Source organism: Schistocerca piceifrons, chromosome 2 (genome assembly GCF_021461385.2).
Source record: "Schistocerca piceifrons isolate TAMUIC-IGC-003096 chromosome 2, iqSchPice1.1, whole genome shotgun sequence".
Taxonomy (NCBI): domain Eukaryota; kingdom Metazoa; phylum Arthropoda; class Insecta; order Orthoptera; family Acrididae; genus Schistocerca; species Schistocerca piceifrons.
In genome coordinates this window covers 597601629-597620052 of record NC_060139.1, presented here as the reverse complement: position 1 = coordinate 597620052, position 18424 = coordinate 597601629, and positions in this window count along the sequence as shown.

Below are 18424 nucleotides of genomic sequence, written 5' to 3'. Positions count from 1 at the left end.
AGTTGCATTGTCCTGCCGAGAGAGGGCATCGTGCTGTGGGAAAATAAACTGCACTTAGGAGTGGACATGGCCCCCAACGACACGTGCATACTTTATGTTGATCCATTGTGACTTGCAGTATGTCAAGATCACTCAGGGAATGTCACGAAAACGTTCCCCTGACCGTAACGTTCTCTCCGGCCTAGACTCTTCCGACGATTGTTGCTTTGAAACGTTTCACGCTCTGCACGCCAACAGCCATCTGTCGGATTGAGTAAAAAACGCCATTCATCTGAAAAGGCCACCTGACGCCACTCACTCGACGCCCAGTTGCGGTATTGGCGCAGATTCAGCCTTCGTCGACGATGAACAGCAGTCATGACGGTTGCACGAACTAGGCGCGTCATGTGGAGGCCCATACGCGGCAACGTTCACTGAACGGTCGTTGAGGAGACACTTTTGCTAACCCCTTGGTTCATCTGGGCGGTCTGTAGCTTAACAGTTGCTCGTCTTTTAGCCCGAACACATCTCCGCATCCGTCGTCGAGCCCTGTCATCTGTGGCTCGTGGTGCCGCACAGTCGCCTCGGCGCCGGTTTTGGACAGGGCCATTTTGCCGTGCATGATACACTTTTAACACGAGGCACGCGAAAATTTTACAAACTTAGTTTATTTGGAAATGCTTCCACCCTTGGCCGGAAAGCCAATGACATATCCTTTTAGGCGTCAGGGTTGCTCCGTTTCCACAGTACTACAGCAACTCCACTGCCCTCCGCGTCCCACCCCCCTCCCCCGGGAGGCTTTATATCATCCTGTACTATAGCTACCACCTGCCACTTGTGATCGCTTATTGTACATTGACGTCTGTTACTACTATTACAAGTATTGGAACAATTACCGCGAACGTCAGGTGTAGCATGTAGCTCGTGCCGTGTCATTTTCCCTAATTTATTGAAGTATTTCCAACTCCGAAGAATGCTGTTGGCTCTGAAAGTCATTATGAGTTTGAAAAAAATGGACGTGAGACATGAATACTTGCCGGTGGAATATGAAGCTGCCTTCATCATCGTCACGTGTGTGAGGAATTACCTAAATTGAGGAAAAGAGAAAGAGTGAAAGAGAGAAGGGGTGATGAGGGTGGGTAAATAGAGGAGAAACTTCGATGAAGATTTCTTCAAAGTTGCTACACCAAAGAGAATGACGTAGTCATTAAAAACCATCATATTTGCTTTATTCTTATGCCTCTAAGAGGTGGAGTTCTACAGACTCTTCGACGTTGGTATAAGGGAAAATAACTGTGCGCGAGGTAACCGTCTGCATCTCGTATTTCTGCGTTTGTATAAGGGCCGGTTGAGATTTCTCCACTTTCTACTTCATGCTTGTAGAAAATCATGCTTTTTTCTTTACAGTACAACAATGCTCGTTTTATTCGGAGAATTTATACCGTAATGTTCTGTCTGTTTCAGGTACTGTGCAGTTCAGCCAATCCCTCAATGGTTTTTTGTCAGTGAGTATTCGGAAAGCACAACAACTTAATAGCTTTAACACATTTATGTATGTTGGTCTTGCTACTAAAAAATTCATGAAGAGCAGTATTTGCTATTTGCGTGCTTCCTTTAAATGTTAACAAAGGTAAAAATTTCCTATATATGTCCGCCTTCGTTGTCAATGTTTTGAGAATACAATCATCTTGATCATTATTAAAATTTTCCTCATTTATTACGCCGTTTCGACCACTGCCATAATGAGACATTAAAAAGCGTAGAACTTGCAGAACAAGATTCAGCGCCAATATTAAAACATATGCCTAATTGTGACGTCGCTAGTTTTAAGCTTTTCGATATGTGATGATGCCAGTAGCCGAAACTGCATAATATGCAAAGAAAATTTAAAAAAAAGTGCGTGGACAGCAGCGGGCTCTGAGAGGTTTCGTGCCTCTCCGGAAAGGGAAGCGCTATTTGGAATGCGCCACTCATGTGTACCGTAATGAACTTAGAGCCTAATGAAGTCCGTGCAGATCAGCCCCTCCATATCAAAAGGGAAAAAGAATTATCATTAGCGCGTAATTTGGCTGGCTGTGCGTCCTTGTGTGGACGCGACCTGAGAGCGACGCGTGCGCCCGGCCGGCCCCTCTGTGGTATGCTCTCCGCGTGGACATGTCGGCGCGGAACTCGCTTCATTCGTTAAAAACCCATGTATTTGCTCCTAATCAAAGGACACGGCTCATCATTTCATAAGACTTTTATAAATTTTTGTTTCTTTGTGTAAGAAGCATCTCCGTCTTCAAGTCATTTATCTGAGCAGAACAGGTACGTAATTCCTCGTGAAAGATTTCATTAGTTAAGTGGAGGCACCCTACTTCGGTTTCTGCCTTTGTGCTTTGATTATAACGTCAGTGTCTAAATCACTGCGTAAATGAACTGTTTACCGTTATTGCAATATCTCGTACTAGTCAGATTACTGTACTAGCTGCTTAATGCCACGGAGGTGAGGGAGCAATTCCTGTCAGAAAAAGCGCCAAAAAATAAATGAATGTAGAAATATAACTGTAAATGCATAGACTCTCTGCAGTGTAACAGTACAATGTAGATTACACAGTACTAATTCTTGTACAGTACATGACATTAATTGCGTCAATACAAAGCGCTACATGGAATGTCGGTAAAAGCTCGTCAGAGCAGAATCTCAAAGACATCATATGATGACATACCTGTGTGAGTGTTACGCCTTCTACGAAAAGTGTCATATTCCACTCACACATTAGTGAAGTATAGTCTTGTCTGGAACTAAGTCCGCAGACGATATCTTTCCAGATTCGTTGAAAGCACAAATCCATCTAATGACCGGACCTGCCATACAACCAGAGTTACTGACAAATTCTCTTTCCAGCGGTTATGCAGGATGTCAGATGACGAGGTGAAAGCAGGTTTGAACTAGGTACCTGATAAAACGGCAGTGCAATCGGAAAGAGTGCAGCACAGATTCTTGTTCACCCATCCCGACTAGGTTTGGCTTCTGAGCCTCGTCGTTCTTCAGCCACGTCACCTGTTGTGCTGCTATTGGCACAAAATTAGACACGGGGATGACTTTGGTCTGAGGTAACTACAGGTACCTTGTGTTTTCTGAGTGTCGTGGACCAAGGAAACAGTGATGACGTTCTTGAAACGATTCAGCCATTGAATGATGTCTCACCTTAGTCCAAAGAGATGCTTCCCTTGTGAAGATGCCTCCCTTGTGAAGATAAAAGTAGACTGAAACTTCATAAATGTTATCATTCGTGGATTATTTTATTTCTAAGCTTGATTTACCTCATAACTTATTTTCTTTATATATATATATATATATATATATATATATATATATATATATATATAGGGGGCTATTACAAATGATTGAAGCGATTTCATAAATTCACTGTAGCTCCATTCATTGACATATGGTCACGACACACTACAGATACGTAGAAAAACTCATAAAGTTTTGTTCGGCTGAAGCCGCACTTCAGGTTTCTGCCGCCAGAGCGCTCGAGAGCGCAGTGAGACAAAATGGCGACAGGAGCCGAGAAAGCGTATGTCGTGCTTGAAATGCACTCACATCAGTCAGTCATAACAGTGCAACGACACTTCAGGACGAAGTTCAACAAAGATCCACCAACTGCTAACTCCATTCGGCGATGGTATGCGCAGTTTAAAGCTTCTGGATGCCTCTGTAAGGGAAAATCAACGGGTCGGCCTGCAGTGAGCGAAGAAACGGTTGAACGCGTGCGGGCAAGTTTCACGCGTAGCCCGCGGAAGTCGACGAATAAAGCAAGCAGGGAGCTAAACGTACCACAGCCGACGGTTTGGAAAGTCTTACGGAAAAGGCTAAAGCAGAAGCCTTACCGTTTACAATTGCTACAAGCCCTGACACCCGATGACAAAGTCAAACGCTTTGAATTTTCGGCGCGGTCGCAACAGCTCATGGAAGAGGATGCGTTCAGTGCGAAACTTGTTTTCAGTGATGAAGCAACATTTTTTCTTAATGGTGAAGTGAACAGACACAATGTGCGAATCTGGGCGGTAGAGAATCCTCACACATTCGTGCAGCAAATTCGCAATTCACCAAAAGTTAACGTGTTTTGTGCAATCTCACGGTTTAAAGTTTACGGCCCCTTTTTGTTCTGCGAAAAAAACGTTACAGGACACGTGTATCTGCACATAGTGGAAAATTGGCTCATGCCACAACTGGAGACCGACAGCGCCGACTTCATCTTTCAACAGGATGGTGCTCCACCGCACTTCCATCATGATGTTCGGCATTTCTTAACCAGGAGATTGGAAAACCGATGGATCGGTCGTAGTGGAGATCATGATCAGCAATTCATGTCATGGCCTCTACGCTCTCCCGACTTAACCCCATGCGATTTCTTTCTGTGTGGTTATGTGAAAGATTCAGTGTTTAAACCTCCTCTACCAAGAAACGTGCCAGAACTGCGAGCTCGCATCAACGATGCTTTCGAACTCATTGATGGGGACATGCTGCGCCGAGTGTGGGAGGAACTTGATTATCGGCTTGATGTCTGCCAAATCACTAAAGGGGCACATATCGAACATTTGTGAATGCCTAAAAAAACTTTTTGAGTTTTTGTATGTGTGTGCAAAGCATTGTGAAAATATCTCAAATAATAAAGTTATTGTAGAGCTGTGAAATCGCTTCAATCATTTGTAATAACTCTGTATATATATATATATATATATATATATATATATATATATATATTAGATTCGCTGGTTCTATGTGATTCATACCTTTTCTTCCAACTAAGTTTGCTAAATATTCACCTTTAAAGTTACGTTATTATTCATCAAAGACACTCGATTGGTTGAGGAGAGGAAGCATGATTTATGAACGCTACAAAAAAAATGGCTCTGAACACTATGGGACTGGCCGGCCGGAGTGGCCGCGCAGTTAAAGGCGCTCCAGTCTGGAACCGCACGACCGCTACGGTCGCAGGTTCGAATCCTGCCTCGGGCATGGATGTGTGTGATGTCCTTAGGTTAGCTAGGTTTAAGTAGTTCTAAGTTCCAGGGGACTTATGACCACAACAGTTGAGTCCCATAGTGCTCAGAGCCATTTGAACCACTATGGGAGTTAACTTCTGAGCTCATCAGTCTCCTAGAACTTAGAACTACTTAAACCTAACTAACCTAAGGACATCACACACATCCATGCCCCAGGAAGTATTCGAACCTGCGACCGCAGCGGTCGCGCGGTTCTAGACTGTAGCGCCTAGAACCGCTCGGCCACACCGGCTGGCTATGAACGCTACAACGAAGTGTCTAAATAAGATTAGTACAAAGACAACTTTCTACCTGGCTTTATTTTCAGACATTAGTTTATTAAGCACTACTAGTTCGAAGGGTTGCACATCATTAATACGAATACCTCATTCTTGTAAGTCGGGCGAGGCTACGACATTTAAAATCTTCAATAACATCGAACTTGCAAATTATTTTACACTCTTTGGATTTTCTACGTCTACATCTACACTCCACAAACATCCCTTCATAATTCATTTGGAAATGGTGCGTGAGAAGGGCGACTGCCGTTAAACATCCGTATGAGTTCTGATTTCTCTCATTGTTTCGTTGTGGTCATTTCGCGAGGCATACGTGGAAGAAGTAACATGTTGCCCGCAACTTCTTCTAACGTGCGCTCTCTTAACCTTGAATACACAACGTCTGTCTTGTAGCATCTGCCGCTAGAGTTCATTGAGCGTCTCTGTAACGATCTCGAGCTTCCCAACCGAAACCGTCACAAAACGTGCCGCTATTCGTTGCACCTTCTCCATCTGTTCAGTTAATTCAACCTGGTAAAGGCCCCATACTACGTAAACGCTGCCAAATCTCCGTTCACAGGCCCTGACGGGCCCATAGGAACCGACCGACCACCATGTCATCCTCCGCGAATGAAGTCGTTGGATACAGTATGGAGGGTCGTACTGTCGGGACACCACCCTCCCAACCGTTGTCAGTTATCGTGACCTGGAGCCGCTACTACCTGGTCAAGTAGCTCCGCAGTTGCCATCACGAGGCTGAATGCATCTCTTTCCAGTCCGCCCACAAAGAAAAAATCACTGGCAGTCAGCAGCGCTGACCTGTCAGTTATGGAGGCGGACGAAGGTCCCAGACTAATGAACAGTATTCAACTACATCTTTTTAAGATTCCTCCAATGGATTTCAAACTGACATCTGCTTTTCTTACAGTTGTCTTAATGTGGTCATTCCACATTAGGTCGCTCCGGGCGGCTACGCTTATGCATTTTACGAAGTTACTGTTGCAATTGGTTTACCATAGGGAAGGCAGTTATTGCTGAAATAATCGGTTTTCGGTTATGTCCGATTTTTTCAACGTCAATTTAAACTGAGTGTTATAACCGCTCAAAATAAACGGTTTCTGAAATAACTGATTTTCGGTTTTTTATTCCCATTATTTCCTGTAATAAACATCGAATTCGAACAAACACTGAAAAACTTTGACTCCCTCATTTTCAAGATATATGGAATCAAAATAACAAATTAAATAGGCAAATAAAAGATACCTTGGTCCGTCCAACATTAGCTTCTTTTCTCTAAGAGTGGTAAGTGACTGAAAGGTACATCAAATCACCAGTAGCCCTATTCAGTAAAATCACCAGTAGTGATTCTAATTTTTTGAAACTCTTCTAAAAATCATGTTATAATCGAGGATCGTACCACTATTTGGACATTACGAATAGTCTGTACTAAAGGGTGACTGACATTACGAATAGTCAGTGCTAAAGAGTGGAAACTGACGTTGAAGAACTATACTTTTCATGTTAATTCTTACGTTTCCCGAAGCTCCAAGCAGATAAAGACATATTATGTAGGCACAGACAACAGATTACCTACTTCTTTATTTTTATTGCGAACTATTAATGAATTGTTAAATTCTTTCTCCTTACATGGTGTGCAAGTTTGTTGTGGCTACCCTCGTTTCAATCTTTCAAAGTAAATGGGACATTGTACGCCACTGACACCACATTTGATAAAATACTTCCACTCTTGGGATGGTGTCATTCTGTAATACATGTAATATCCGCAGGCAACAGCGAGAAACTGCCGTATAGAATAGATGGGGCAAGTCTTGTACACTGCGTGTGCATGCGTACCATCCAATAGGCTACGCCATATTGTAACAGGTACATATTGTATGATCAAAGCTGTACCGGTTCTAATGCCATGTGTTTGTTGCTCGTTCCTGTCGTCATATTTATTAAAATGGCACTGATCACATTCTCCATTTTCTGTAGTAACGCAGTGTTTCAAAGAGCGGAAATGTTAGGAATAAGAATTACTCGTTTTAAAGAAAGGGTTATTCTAAAATGGTTCAAATGGCTCTGAGCACTATGCGACTTAGCTTCAGAGGTCATCAGTCGCCTAGAACTTAGAACTAATTAAACCTAACTAACCTAAGGACATCACACACATCCATGCCCGAGGCAGGACTCGAACCTGTGACCATAGCGGTCGCTCGGCACCAGACTGTAGCGCCTAGAACCGCACGGCCACTCCGGCCGCCGGCTTATTCTAAAACCAAGTGTTTTAGCACTGCTGTAATGGCTAGCTGACATTTCGGTGCTTTGCCCGCTTATTAGTAAAAAACAAAAAGAGACACCTGTTAGCACCGAGACCGAACAAATACCGAAAAATACCGGTTATTCAGAACTTAAATACCGATAGCGGATTTAACCGGTCACTTTTCCCAATCCCTATTTTAGCGCCAATAGTGAAATCGAAAAGTAATGAGCTTCATCGCCTATTTATGCACATTATGTTACAATAATTTATCCTCAAAGTCAGCTGCCACTCCCTGCACCGTTCATCGATGCTTCGAAGGTGTTCTTGCATTTCGCTACACTCTTCCGCTTTTGCAAACTTCTTGTACGCATCGGTTTCGTTGTCTGAATAGCAATCACGACAGGAGTATTACGAGTGTTTCGCGTAGATCATATTCCCCGAACATGGCTACAGCTATTTATTTCTCTTCAACCTTTTGCAATAACAATATAACTTACAATGACAACACTCTTTCCCTTTTCGGTCTCCAATTGGCCTGTACGTTGTAGAAGCGCTGGTAATGCCATCAAGCGCGCAGCTTGAATGCAGAAAGGGAGAGAACAGCACGCAAGGTTAATTTCCGTTGCCACTGGCCGGAGCTCCCCCGGGGAGTACACGAACGTTGCGAGCACGCACGCACGCACCCACCCGCGCACGATGGAGTGCTGGGTGGTGGCGGGGTGGGGGGAGTGAGAGGGGGGGGGGGGACAACGCCCGCGCCGGCGGCCTGCCCCAAGGCACCTCTGCAGGCCGGCGCTCGGCGCTAACGCTGTCGCGACATTTTTTTTTATTTTTATTTTTTTTTCCAGTTTGTGGCCGCGAGGCTCACGTGTTGCGCACTCGTGACGCAGCCACGACCTCTCCCAGCCGGCCTCTAAATATAGGTGTCCGTGCGGGAGGCGGCCGGACCCACGCGGCGTGCCGTCAACTGGCAACGGTCACAACTGCCACAGGCTGGACGCGAGGCAGCCTCGCAACAAGGCGCGGGTTTCTGACTGCAGTACCCGTTTCATTAGTGTCGCCTGTTGCTCACAGCTACACAGAGGAGAAGTATGCAGCTCTAGTGGATCCTCGAAGCGCGCTCGAGTGCCGCTGATCGGAAGGGTTTCAATGCGGCAAGTTTTAACTTGTCACAAACGACCAGTTCTTCCGAGTCGAGTAACAGAATGAGTAGACACACTTAGAGTAGTAGACATTAATATGAGGAGTGTCTACCCATCGCCTTTATGTCGGCTTTAAACACTGCTGGGGACACAGTCAGTGACGTGTCTGAATCTCTGTGGTGGGATGGCAGCTCATTACTCGTCAAGAGCTGAGACCGGAGAAGATAGTCATGTTGGACGCTGGAGCGAAGTCGTCGTTCGAAGCCATCCCAAAGGTGTGGCATCGAGTTCACGTCGGTACTCTGAGCAGGACAGTCTATTTCAGGAATGTTATTGTCCGCAAACTATTGACTCACATATGCTGCTTTATGTCTCACTGTGTAGTCATGCTGATTCAGTCATTGCCTCTGAACTGTTCCTTTACTGTAGGTAGATCTTAAACAAATTTCATATTCTTCCACATTTGGCGCAATTAGTGGACCACACTCTAACCCCGGAAAACACCTGCATGCCTGACACCTCCTCCACTGTTGGCGCTACACACCTCGACAAGTAACGTTTTCCAGACATTTGCTACACCCAAATTATTCCATCTGATCTCATCAAGGCATAGCGTGATTCATAACAAAAATGGTTAAAATGGCTCTGACCACTATGAGACTTAACATGTGAGGTCATCAGTTCCCTAGAACCTAGAACTACTTAAACTTAACTAACCTAAGGATATTACACACATCCATGTCCGAGGCAGGATTCGAACCTGCGACCGCAGCGGTCGCGCGGTTCCAGACTGAAGCGCCTCGAAACGCTCGGCCACACCAGCCGGCGATTCATAACACTAAGTCACTTGCTTCCAGTCATCCACTACACTGTGTCGCCACTGTTTATACTACCTCAACTGCCACTTACCATTGACCACAGAAATGTTTGGCTTCTGAGAAGAGCTGCTCGACCATTGTACCCCAATATTTGTAATCCCCTAAGCGCCGTGATTATGCTACATAGAATGCAGGTAGAAGTTTTGAACTCACGAAGTCGTCGTTCGAAGCCATCCCAAAGGTGTTGCATCGAGTTCACGACAGTACTCTGAGTGACACATTTCGCTGGTAACAAGCATTTTTTTTTTTTTTCAACCACTCTCCGCAATGCTCGACGATCCCTTTCCGTCACGTCAGTACATAAAACCTGCCTGGTCTTGGTTTCACTCTGGTTGTTCCTTCGCGTTTCTAATCAGGTAGTATAGAAAATAATCGGAAATGGACTCGTTCACGTCTTTTACGAACAATCCATAATTAATCCTCGCGGAATGGATTATGTAAATGAGTAATACTCAAAAACACGACTGTAGTATGTGTCTTTTTATTCAAGTTGTGTTACGATCTTACCTTGTTTTCATCACGGAAACTATGAATGAATTTTTCTGTTAGTGTCGCTAAAGATTTCTCTATCTTCGAAATGATGGTCAGTTCACTACACATTATAACACAGCAATGTAGCCATAAATATGTTTTACACGTTTCTACCGTTCTAGGATGCGATTCTGACTAACACCAGGAAAGCGCCCACCACGTGAACCGTTTAACGGTGTTTGGGGCATGTATTACTCAGATGGTATTATAGCACATGTCACGTATTTCACCTCTGACAATGTTTGTGAAAATGAAAAAGCGTAGTTGCATGTGACCCGGAGTCCACGTCACTTTGAAGGTCGACCTATGACTAGCTGGATCAGTTGAAGGAAGACAATGGCATACCTCCACCAGCAGAAGGGGAAAAAAAGAAGAAGACCGTTAGCAGTGAGGAAAACAACTTTCCAATTATCCTGAGACATTTCTGGTGTCAGTGGTTCTTCTTACTTAATTTTTCACCGTCATTACCATTTCTTAATCATTGGTAGATCTGTACGAATGTTCCCTCTGTATACTGCACATTAAAGCGCAGTGTTTTTCCGTCCAAAATTGAAGTGTGCAAGCGGATGAAAACGAGTTAGAAACATTTATCAAAGTATGATTAGCAAAACTGAGAGACAGTTCGTCTTATTGTGATATAAAGCAAGGTGTTTTTCTTGTTTCCGAAAAACTTCTTAATATTTATTCTCAAGGGAATTGTATGCTAGGCTGCCCGTCAGTTCGATCTAACACCTATTCAATCTTTCTTCTAACCAAAAATGGAATGTCATACATGAACCTTAGTAGTGATAAGCGCTCCATTTTTTACTTCTGTTCATGAAACTGTCTCATTTCTGGGCGTGCAAGTTATTCAGTGAGTAGCAGTGCTGATGAACTTCAGACCCATCTTACGTCCATTTTTTTTTAAAAAAAACTTGCTTATATCTCGTGAAAGATATTTACAGTTGGCACTTGATATTATTAGCTATCTGTGTACTCCGTCATATTTTAAAGAGTTATTCCCACTATCGGGATTTACATTTAGGACACCAGAAGGCAGGAAAATAACTTGATGAACTTGTTGCTGTGAGAGATGACGCAGAGATTAAGATAATGGACTCGTGTTTGGCAGGATCGTGGTTCAAGTCTCCAACTAGGCATGATTTGGCCGCCTTGAGTCATTTCAAATGAATGCGTACCCGACAACTTCCCCATCCCTTTCACTCGTCACTAATAACGTCAACGTCGGCAGAAGGCAAAATTTATCGTGCCTTACTGTATTGTTCATTCTTACGTCTACGGATGAGTATGAAGTGAGAGAGTTTGTTCAACTACCTTCACCTCTTTCGAAATTGTACTAGATATTCCTGTATCTCCCTTATTTTTCTCTTTAATCCACCATTCAACATTTGGGAATCGCGAGGTGCCAAACTCACTGTGCAATATCTCTCATCTACTCGCGTTTTTCTTCTGTAGTGCTGTCACTTCGAAATTTATAGTATGTGATAGACCTCAATAATGAAGGTGTTTTCACCTCTCTCTCTCTCTCTCTCTCTCTCTCTCTCTCTCTCTCTCTCGGAGTCACCCCATAGTGCCACATGTAACCAGAATGTACTGGCACGTTCATTTTTGTTTGAGATAACTGACGTGACTAAATATGCAAGCGGTGGTCACGTGGAAATAAGCTGTTTGAGCGTTGCGTGGAACTGTCTGTCATTGCCAGTGACAGTGGGCTGACCCGTTCTTACCGTAGGTTAGTTTAAAGACAGATTATATCGGTGATAGGAAACATTAGATCCGGTTTTATGTGGTAAATATCTTGCTTAATCTTCAGTAGAGGTGTATTTTTATGGGAAAGGTTGCTTTGTATTTTGTGAGTGCCTGTTGTAGTTCAAATGGCTCTGAGCACTATGGGACTCAACTGCTGAGGTCATTAGTCCCCTAGAACTTAGAACTAGTTAAACCTAACTAACCTAAGGACATCACAAACATCCATGCCCGAGGCAGCATTCGAACCTGCGACCGTAGCGGTCTTGCGGTCCAGACTGCAGCGCCTTTAACCGCACGGCCACTTCGGCCGGCGCCTGTTGTAGTCCGTAGGTGGTAGTGTCAAGTAAAACAGTAAAAATATGGAAATATTGTGTCGTCAGAGGTATCCTTATGTATAGAAATTAATATTTTCACTTGAAAGTTTGAGTTTGTAATCAGCTACGGAGCGAGTCGTGCAATAATTGCACCTCCATAAGCATACGTTGCAACTCCACTGCATTTCCTGTCGCTGCGCGCTATTCAATTAATAGGTACGAAATTGCCAACATATTGGCTGCTGCAGAGCGTGCAGCATATAAGGTGCTTTGATGTTAAGAAACGCGTGGCAGAGCGAGGGTTCGTGAAACACGATGTGGAACGAAGAGGGCGGTATCCATTGGTGGCGCTTAAGGCTGAAGTGAATGGACTGTCGGTAGGCGTTTGTGGGCGGCTCTGGTTGCGGCAGGCAGGCGTTAATCTGGCGTGTCGCGCCGAGTCCCCCGGAATCGCATTGTGTGGCCACGGCTGGCCGCCTCACAGCCCGGGGTCACAGGGTCACGCGAGCTCGCGCGCTCACTGCAGCAGCCATTTACGCCATCTCCACACCGTATTCCCCCACACAACTGTGCAACTCAACATTAATTTTATTCAACGTGTTTCAAGAGGGTGACAGAAAATAATGCCAAGTTGAAGCTTCGAGTCGGTTTGTGAGCCGTGTTTGCACGGATGGTTCAATTGGGAAAAGCGCTCCTCCAAGAAAGGCATATTCCTGCGTTCACCTCGCAGTCCTCCGCGCAATTTTAATCTGTCAGTGTTGTCCAGCGTAGTACATAAATCACAAAATGGTAGCAACATAGTACCTCATCCATTTTATTGCCTACTAGCCTTTTTGCCACAGCTTTGGACGCATATGTTTTCGACACATATATTGAACACACTTCCTGCTCCCCATCACTCAGTCTTCCTCTCCCTCTGTCTGTCCACCTCATCCTCTCACCTCTATCTGTCTTCTCTTCCCTACTCTCTCTGTGTCTTTAACTCCTCACCTCCATCTCTTTGTCTATTTCCTCCAACTTCTCTCTCTCTGACCGTACCTACCATCTCCCCTCCCCCTCACTCACACAACAAACATGTCATATATTGTGGGCTACACATAAGGGCCTTGAAAATCATTTATTTGCCCCTGAGGTATAGGCCGCCATGCAAAGCAGGTCGAAAAGCCAGGCCAATACTCCTCCAACACTCTACACAACAGTCTACATTTCAGGACCTGGAAAATTGTTTCTTTCGTCTGACGTAGGCTGACCTGCAAAATGGTTGATTTGTCAGGCCAATACTGTTCCCACACAACCTGCCTGTAATGCATGACACCCTTTACACCAGTGGCTCGAAAAATACGTTTTTCTCCGTGTCTCTACTCCTACTGAACGTGGGAGGTTGGGAGGTTATAAAACCTCACAGTGCTCATACCTGTGACACCTCCGTTTTGTGTGCCAAATATATATATGTGTGTGTGTGTGTGATTGTTATCCATCAGTAAGAATAAACGATAACCTCAAATGAACTACTATATAATAGTATACATTGACAATTGATTACGATAATTTGTTCACAAACAGGCTTTCGGCCGCACTGGTATTGTTTGTGCATTCGTTTCACAATCATCCGTCCACAGCATTCAGTGTATGTTAAATAATTTCACTTTCCACCAAGAGAACATTTTTAAAGAAAACAGTGAGTAAATTTGAATTTCTTGAGTAGTTTGGGAGAACAAAACAATGAAAAAATATATTAAAATGTTCTCTCAATATGATTGTGTGGATCAAGTCTCATTTCAGTGTAATTGACCCCTGACTTACAACAACATATCTGGGATGATAGATCTGGTCAAGGGGGATAACTTTCGCTAGAGACAAAATGTTGGGTGACACTTCTTGATAACACTTTTATCGAAGTCGCCAGCCTGAGGACGAAGAAATTTGAACTACTTCTAGGGCCTACAGTCATTCGTGCTGCATCAGCAGAGTACCTACTCCGTAAACTGATGAGGTGATTTTCAACCTTACAACCTTAAGAATGAGTGTCTCTAAGCGGAAAAAGATTTTTAAGAAGTGAATCAGGATATTTAATTGATTGCCTGTGTGGCCGAGCGGTTCTAGGCGCTTCAGTCTGGAACCGCGCGACCACTACGGTCGCAGATTAGAATCCTGCCTCGGGCATGGATGTGTGTGATGTCTTTAGGTTAATTAGTTCTAAGTTCTAAGGGACTGATGACCTCAGATGTTAAGTCCCATAGTGCTCAGAGCCATTTGAACCATTTTTGACATTTAATTTTACTCGGTCTATCTCCTTTCACGTGAAGCAGTTGACCGGATTATAGGCAACACACACTGCATATGCACATGACCGAATGCCTACGACCTGACATGTCCTAGGTGCATAATCAATACTGAAGGATACCTAGCGTCACCTGGGAGCATCAGCAAACATCTTGTTTCTAACAAAAGTTGTTCTCCATAACTTGGTGTATCAACTCCAGAGGTGTCCGCCCCCGGTAGCTGAGTGGTCAGCGTGACAGACAATCAATCCTAAGGGCCTGGGTTCGATTCCCGGCTGGCTCGGAGATTTTCTCCGCTCAGGGACTTGGTGTTGTGTTGTCCTTATCATGCTCATTTCGTCCCCATCGACGCGCAAGTCGCCGAAGTGGCGTCAACTCCAAAGACCTGCACCAGGCGAAGGGTCTACCCCACGGGAGGCGCTAGCCACACGACATTTCATTTTTTACCTCTAGAGGTTTGTTGCAAGGACTTTGAAACATCCAGTATACTTGAAAAGATACCACATACTCAGGAGGAGCTTCGGTTTTTATGTTTCGTTCGTATATTTCTGGTTTGCTCTCAAAGCAAGTGCCTGAAATTTCTCTGTTTTTAAGATTTTTCTTACCGGAAGTAAGCAAATTATAGTACCAGACACGCCGCTAAACAATTATCGAGAGAGAGGATTGGATGCAAAAGAAATGCGAGTATATTTTAGTGAGTTGACAAGCTACTATTGTCATGAACTTGAAGAACTTCATTTTAGCCATCGGCTGTACGAATTTTTTTTTTTTTTTTTTTTAGCTGTTTCGGTGTTGTTGGCCGCTACTCTCGAAACCGGTAGAGAATGTAAAATAATTCGTACAGCTGATGACTAAAACGCAGTTCTTCAAAACAAATGCGTCGGGCGCGGCGGCCGACGGGATCGATTGGCGCTTCAGGAATATTAGCGCGGACGTGTGGCGCGGGGCGAGTCGAGATGGTTTAGCGGCGACAAGCCCCGCGGTGGGCGGCGCGCGGCCAGTAACGCACTGACGACAGCCGACAGGCGCCGGCCCGATGCGCTAATTAGCGACCGCGGCGCACCCGCCGCAACAGGTACGGAAAAACACCGCGTCATTACGCCGGCCTGTGGAAGCTGTCGCGGCGCTGTCCATGTCTGGCGTCGAGAATGGGTCATCCAAAAAGTGGGAAAGAGAAATAAAATATGGACACAGAAATTTCTGAAAATATAGAATCCATCGAAATGATGTAGAACAGGTAGAGGGGGAGGTGGGTTCATGGTTTGTCATTATCTTCCCCCGGCTCACCACCCCGCTCTCAAACATAGCTCTTTTACACGCCAACACACAGAAGGCAATAATTTGAATCTACTCTGCATTAGTAACGTTTTGAAGGAAGAAAGATTAGTGTTTAACCTACGAGTCTGCCCACTCTTTACCACAATAGACAGCTTTGCATATTATGTAAAATTCCATTACTAATTTGCGCACAAATGAAGCACTATCACATTAAATCAAAACATTAGTATATTCCTGGTTAGATCCTAACAGAAGGAAAACCGCAGCACCAAAAAATAATTAATGTAGAGTAACGCAATTTCGGGAGCACGTTTGTCTGGATGACATATTTAAGTGATTAACATTGCAAGATCACAGATTAATGTAAGTGCAAGATAAGCCATTGTAAATGTGAAATGCTTGTGCTTTAATCACCGATGGCGGACGTCAGTTTGTGGTATGAAGTTCCATGCCTGTTGCACTTCGTCGGTCAGTAGAGGCACGGGTAAAGCTGTTTGTGGATGACGCTGGAGTTGTCGTCCGATGGAGCCCCATATGTGCTCGATTAGAGACAGATCTGTTGATCGAGCAGGCCAAGGCAACGTGCCGACATTCTGTACGGGATGTCGGATTACAACAGCGGTGTGTGGGCGAGCGTTATCTTGTTGGAAAACACCGCTTGAAATGCTGATCATGAATGGCAAAAGGACAGGTCGAACCACCAGACTGACATACAGTTCTGCAGTCAGGGTGCTTGAGATAACCACGGCAGTGCTTTTGCTGCCATACGAAATCACACCCGTGACCATAACTCCTGGTGCAGGTCCAATGTGCCCAGCACGCAGACGGGTTGTTTGCACGCTCTCCGCTGTCTCCTTCTAATCAATACACCGCCATCACTGGCACCGAGGCAGAACCAGCTTTCGTCAGAAAACACAACAGAACTCCTCCCTACCGTCCAGTGATCTCTCACCTGACACCACTCAAGTCGCAAATGGCGGTGGCTTGGGGTCAGCGGAAAGCACGGTAGAGGGCGTCTGGCTCGGAACTGTCCCTGAAGTGGCCACTTTGTAACATTGCAGTGTGTCTGTGTTGAGCCAACTGCTGCCCAAATCGCTGCTGCAGGTGCAATACGATGCGCTAGAGCCATACGCCGAACACGATGGTGTTCCCTCTCGGCAGTGCCACGTGGCCGTGCAGAGTCCCGTCTCCTTGCGACCGTACTCTGTCGTGGCCACCGCTCATAGCAGTCATGTACAGTGACTACATCCCTGCCAAGTCTTCTGCAATATCGCAGAACGAACATCCAGCTTTACATAGCCCTATTACACGGTCTCGTTGAGACTCAGTGAGGTCTCGATAAAGGCGTCCTTGCCGCTTCAACTCACCACGTCCAATCTCAAACGTAATTAACGCTCACGACAGTTACGGCGTGTATGTAAATCAAACCTTATTTGTATCCTCATAGTGGCGCTAGTAGCTCTTGTACGACTGATACGAAATTTCAATAGACATCTACTTTCACATGTAGAAACACGCCCACCAGCTTTCGTTTATGTCGCACAATTCCTTCTTGGTGTTGCCATTCTTTTACGTCAGTGTGTTTGTTAAATAAGGGTCGCCGAGTCATAGAAGAAGTTGTAAACAGTAGGGTTCATAAATGGAAGTTGATATCGTAATACAAAGAATGTATTTAAAGTGAAAATCAACATGAAATCTTATTGTGGGGTGATTCTTGAAAAACAAAGACACAGGAAACTGAAATGAAAACCTGTAGTTAGTCATAAGGGATCTCGATTGACATTGTTAGGAAGACTGAAAGAAGAACAAAATCAGAGTTTCTCATCTGTGCAATTCGTATTTTCAAATTAAGAAGAGAAATAACCAAATGAACTCCGCGTCCAAGGTGCACGATAAGTCAGTTAACCTGCTAGCTTCTCAGAGAGTGAACTTCGAAATATGAAATTAACACCTCATGCCATAGTAAATAGTACCCTTACGTCTTCAAAATTGCACTGTCAACACGGGACGACAGCCAAGAAGCAAAACATCAGAATGCCCTGGAACTGAAATGGAATCCTATAGTTAGCCATAAGGGACTTCTCTGTAGTCAGTCCAAACTGTATTTGGAGAGGCAGCAGCAAGTGGGGAATGTATACGTGCCTCGAGGCCTGAAAATAAAGAGGATCGCTGCAAAAGATCACTGACGTGGCGTAAAAATACTCATAAACAGTATATTAAGTTGGTAGTGAATTTGGTCATATGCTATTGGTTGACGTATGTACACCGGGTGTAGAAGGGGAGGTAATACACAGTTGTGGTTGAACAGAAATGCTGCTGATGTGGTGTGAAATTTCTGACGTCCCATGGCAACGAAAAGATAGCATTTTATTTGACATCTACGCTGAGTAGATACTTCCTACATCCCAAGTAGCCACTTGGGGGCTAAGGCACATTTACGGCTACGGTTAGAGGATTAACTCCTGGAAACTGCTAGTTCAGAATCCGCCGAGCAGGCCCCAGAAATGGCACCAAACTTTTGAACAAAGCTTTTTGTTGCAACTCCACAGAAAACTCGGAATATCCCGGAACCCTCTCCCTATTGTGAGGACCACTCAGCCACCATCCAACAGCTTGTACGGACCACTTTCATAATGAAATAAGTGTAACTGAACGATACAGGGCTGTGAAGCGGTCTTTGCCAGCCATGTTAT